This window comes from Manacus vitellinus, unplaced genomic scaffold (assembly GCF_001715985.3).
Source record: "Manacus vitellinus isolate BGI_N305 unplaced genomic scaffold, ASM171598v3 scaffold_44_pilon, whole genome shotgun sequence".
NCBI lineage: Eukaryota > Metazoa > Chordata > Aves > Passeriformes > Pipridae > Manacus > Manacus vitellinus.
Genome location: NW_021940565.1, coordinates 1,242,825 through 1,248,354, shown reverse-complemented (window position 1 = coordinate 1,248,354; position 5,530 = coordinate 1,242,825).

Here is a 5,530-nt window from a genome sequence, read left to right as displayed (position 1 = left end):
GCGACACAGCGCTGTCGCGACATGGTCCTGTCCGGTGCCAGGGAGCTCTGTCCGGCCGAGCCTCTGCTGGGAGAGTGAAGAGCCAAAGGCCGCGATCTCTGCTGTCCGGGCTCAAGGACCTTCTCGCACTCCATGGAAGGTGTTGACAAGTCCCCACGTTGGGCATACAGCTCCAGCCCTGTCCCTCCTGCTGCTGGGAATGGGGGCGTAGTCAGGGGGGCACCTTTCCTTGCTCCAGCAGACACTGGCACATCGCCATCCCGTTGCTACCACGCCAACACCAGTTACTGCCCGGTGACTGGTACCTCCTAATATCAGTTATTGTCCAGTGGCTGGTAACTCCCATGGCAAGCTCTGCTTCCACGGGGCGCTGTAACACTCACCCGGAGCCCTTCCCAATCGTGGCTCCCTCAGGGACACACTTGGGCATGGAGAGAGCCAGCCCAAGTCCACAGAATGCCCAGTCTGACAGCCCAGTTGGCAGTGGTGGCACAAGGGTGGTGATGCCAAAGCCACGGGGCAAAGGGATCGGCGTGGCTATGGCTCCCAGGAGGACCCTCACGGGACTTTGCCCAAGGAAAAGCCTGTGCCACCAGAGGGACAGCAGTGGGGCGGTACCTGGTGGCAAAGGGCTGAGCAAGGAAGTTCAGTGAAACGCAGATGAAGTTAAGCCAGAGTGGGTGCCTCGGGCATCACCTTTCCTGGTGCTCATTGTGTCACCGGCTCGGGGACAACGGTGCCAAACAGCCCCGATGTGCTGGGACACCCTGCTCTGCCTGGCCGAGGGGTGCTTAGGGCACTGGGCAGGGTGGAACCCCCGAGGTGACACACGTGGCAGTGCTGGGAGGGGTGTGGGAGGATGCTCACCCAGCCGCCCTCAGCACGCGTGCCCTTTCCATGCCTTCATTTCCACTTTGAAATGCGAATTAGGAAAAGGCTTTTCCCACCTGAAAAAAACCTGAACCATCCCGTCAGGAAATGTGCGTGTGGGACAAGCCAGCGGCTCGGGAATAATTGGTTAAAAATAAAAGTAATAGAACCTAAAAAATGTATTAAGCCTGAGGGTTCCTTAAGAAAAAAAAATAAGTTTTTCTATGAGCTGCTGAGTTTTGACCCCCAAATCTTCATTTTTACAAGCAATACCCTGTCGGGCTCATCTCACGCCTCTGGGCAGAGACTGGTGCACACTCATTGCAGGAGATGGCTCACCCCGCACTCCACAGAGCCCCAAAATCGACTTCCCACGGCGCTGGAGATGAACCTCATCCTCTCCCATCCGATTCCCTCCCCTTCTCCCCTAAATCAAGCTCCGGCTCTTAAGTGCATTAAGCACAACCAGCCCCCGCCGCCCCCGGCCACCTGCGCTCCGCAGCCCCTCGGGACAGGGGTCACCGTCCCCCCCAGTCCCCAGCCAGCCGGAGCGTGGCTCCCAGCAGGCAGAAAGGCGGGTCCCTAGGGCAGATTTACGGGAGAAGTTTAGCCGGATGTGCGGACAGACGGACAGACGGACATTGCCCCATCGCCTCCCTGTCCCGCTGCTTTGCATTTCCAACCTATTTCCCTAATTATTCCACCGCTGCTGGGAGTCATCTCAGTCCCCCAGCTCTCCGGCACGCTCTGATTTATCTCTCAGCCGGGATAACAGCTCCCCCCACCCCCTTCTCCTCGGGGAATTCAATTTTCATTCATTTTTCCTGCTTTGCCAGATTGATCCAGCCCCCTCTGCCCCGCTCGGGATCACTCATGGCAGCGATGAGTGGGCACAGGGAGTCGCACAGCGCCGAGCCCTCACCTGGGGGGAGCATCGTGCTGCAGGGGGGGCTCCCACCACTAAAAAAAATAACCCACCAGCATCTTCCCCCCTGCTTGCTCACGGCTCACCACATCTTCCCGGCAGAGCCTTCATCCCTTCCTCTCCTTGTAGTACTGCTTTGTTCCCCTCCGTCCTTCCTGCTGTCCATCTGTTCTTCATGTTGGTGGGGGGTTTTTTTGGTCTCTTTGGGTGTTTTCTAGGTCACTTCTGGGCTTTTTTGGTCTCTTTCCCCAGCATACAGTTATCTCAGCACATGAGGAGGAGGGGACTGTGGAGATGGGCACAAGCTTCTTGACCAGCAAACCCCCTCGGTGCCACCCAAAATGCTGCTGGGTCCTCCCTGGTGCTGCCCAAGGACGGAGGTTACAGGTGATGGGTGTGAAAGGCCCCCCTTTCAGGCTTTCTCCTCCTCCCAGAGCTAAAACAGAGCCGAGGGGCGGTGTAGAACAGTTGAATGTCATAATTTTCATCAGGTTGCATTTGTGAGGCAGTCTGGGGGGGTCTGGCCCCGCTCAGTTGCCCCACTTCCACCTTGGCATTGCCCAAACCCCTCTGGCCCTGCAGCTGGATGAAGACACGAGCAGTGTGAGGCAATGATGCAAAACCCACAGAGGAACAGGGACGGTGCTCCTGCACCTTCCCTACCGGGCTTAATCATTAATAAAATGCGGGTAAACCCCAGAGCTGTGCCGAGACACGGACCCAGCCTCCCCTTTTGCGCCCCAGAACTGGGCACGTTGGAACTGGGGCTGGTTTGGGCAGCGTGTCACCGAGGGGGACATCGGTGCATTGTTCCCTGATGCAACAGGGGAGTTTCACGGCAGAATTCGGGGTGGGGGGTGTAAGGAAAACCCACTCCTGACCCAGGCTGGGCGGTGCAAGCACAGCTGTGTCCCTCGTCAGCAAACTCCGAGTAGGTTTGGAGGTGCTGGGGAGCTGAGCCAACAGCCAGGCTTTGTGCCACCCGTGCAGTGAGTTTGTCAGGTCTCAGCCCAGCCCCCCCCAGAGTCCCCTTATGTGACAAAACCAGCTCTCCCAGCCCAAGAGGGGAGACATCCTTACAGCAACAAAGCTGCCACAGCCACCCTTAGGCATGGGGCCACCTCCCCTCTGAGCAGCCCCGGCCGCAGCACCATAAGCCCCCACCACTCCCCACTTCTGATTTATCCCAGTAATTACCCCCTCCCACATACATCTCTATTGCCAGGGGTGGCCTGGAGCGAGGACAGGCATATTGAGACCCGGGTACTCACCAGCAGCCGGAGAAAGCCTCTCCCCTCGCAGGCACGGGGCGTCACTAATTGTAATTGAAAATTAATTGGCGCTCAGCGAACCCCCGGTGATTTTACGGCCGGAGCGCGGGTGGAGAAGGGATGCCGGCGGAGAAAGGCTCTTGCCTGCGCCGAAGAGGGAAAGGGAAGAGGGGCAAGGCTGGAGGGAGCGAGCGCCGAAGGGGTGGGAGGGTGGCTGGGTGTGTGTGGGGGGCGGCCACCGGCCTCGTGGAAAATTAAATTGCACTTGAGGGTAAATTGTATTAGGGAACAGCGGCCGCCTCACGCCAGCCTGAGGCCATTTGAGTAATTAGCCCCAGGGACCCCCCGGCTCGAGGCAGTGCCGGGAAGGGGTAACTCCGTCGGGGAGGGCACCTCGCGGGGCTTGGTGTGGGGATCCCCCAGGACAGCCTGTCCCACCTGAGAGTGTGGCCACGGCACAGTTTGATGCTCCCCCTGTGCCGGGGCTGGGGTGGGGGCCTGTCCCCAAGTCACCACCCTGAGGGGGGGACACAGTGTGGGGGCCACCGAGCTCTGCCGCAGCCTCCTGCCTGCACTGGCCCCTTTGTGCCCTGAATTGGGGTTCCCCAGGTGTTGGAGGGGACACTCCGGTGCCACAGCCCGGAGAGCCGGGGCCGGGAGGATTGGGACTGCACCAAACAGGATTACGGAAAGTCTATTTACTAGACTCTCTTTTTCCTGCGTGCACGGGGCTTTACGCCGCGGGCCTGTCGGGGGTGCTAATCTGGGCATCCCGCTAACCCCCTTCCGGCAGCGCCCACCTCCCCAGCCCTAATCCCCCACACCCTCCTGCCGCAGCCCCCCGTGCACCCACCTACAGCGCCCCCCTGCCCACCCCTGGCACTCCCACGGAGATATTTTGGGGCTGAGGTAACCGCGGGCAGCCCCACGCCGCAATCCCTCCGTCCCCCACAGGGGAGCAGCTGGCGGGGAGGGGGTGCAAGGGAGGTTATTGATGTTGGGGGTGAACCCCTCAGGGAAATCAAGGAGAAGGAGGCAGCAGCGATGAGACCTTCCCCATCCATCACCCGGTGGTGGGCAGGGCTGGAGGGACACAGCCCCCCCTCCACGCTGGGATGAGGCCACTGAGTACCCGGCAAAGGGACATGGCCAAGGCCAAGTGGGCCAGCAGTGGCGGGACCGGGGTGCCAGCACCACAGCCCCCGGAGGTGTGACCACGCACAGGCATTAAAGAAGGAAAGAGCGAACAAGGGAATTCACTTCAAGGGCAGGGAGGAAGGAAAGGATGGAGGGGGCAGAGCTCCCGTGCCTGGGCAGGAGCGGAGCCAGCCGCTCCCCTCCCCTTCCTGCCAGCCCTCGCCTCCCACCTGGGCAAAGTGAAGATATCAAGAAAAAGGCTCCAAATCGGATTGACACCCCCCCTCCCCCTTAATAAAGTTTATTATCGGCCGGGCTCTAATCCTTTTAAATCCCCCACGCGGGGGGATGGGCCAGGATTAGGGGAGGGCAGCGTAATCCCAATGAATTTGTTACAGGGGGATTTAGGCAGCGCCGGGAGAGCAGATGGCCCCAGCCCTGGCTCTGGAAAACAACCATTTTCCTTAATGATTCCTAACAAGGATAAAAGGGCAGAGAGAATCGGGGACAGGCACAGGGGGCCCACGCCCACAGAGATCCTGCTCCCCAGGGATACCGTGTGTCTCCCTGCTCTGGACCACGGACATGGCCAGCACTGAACTGCAGCTCCACAGCTTGTGCCAACTTTTTTCCAGCAGCTTCCTGGTCCCCACAGATTCTCTTCCCCTCACTCTGTCTGAGGAGAAATCATGAGCCACACCAGGGACAGGGGCATGCCAGCTGTATGAGGGGGGAGGAGGAGAGGGGGAACAGCTACAGGTGCATCTCAAAGCAAAAAAGCAGGAGAAAATGTACAATCGTAATTAAAAATATTTAAAGGATTTTTAAATCAAGTGCTCCTCTCAGGGTGATGGGGAGGCTGGAGAGGGGACAGCAGGAAGGGAAGATGGCACCCCACTGTGCCCACACGGCAGGGACCAGGCAACACAGCCGACAGGCGTCGGCAAAAATAATTTATTCCACTAAGACAAGCAGAGAACGAGCAACAGCGCAGGGAGGCGGCGAGGAAAGGTGTGGGGATCTGGGCCCTGTCTCAGAAGGGGACACAAAATGCAGCTGAACCCATGACTGCCGCCCCCACTCATCAGCCCCCACTTTTGGGGGGTTAAACCCCCATCCTCTTGGCCCCACTAGTGGTTACACCCCGAAGGGCTGCTCCTCAGCACAGGACTGGGCTTCCCAGTTTGAAACCAGCCCAGTGTCTGGGAGCTTCCAAGGGCAGCTGGGTGCCAAAACACAAACCACTGTTGGCGTCCCAGCTCCTGCATGCCCAAAAACATGGCACTATGACCTGAGAGGGGGATGCTCCAACACCTTCCCCCCAAAA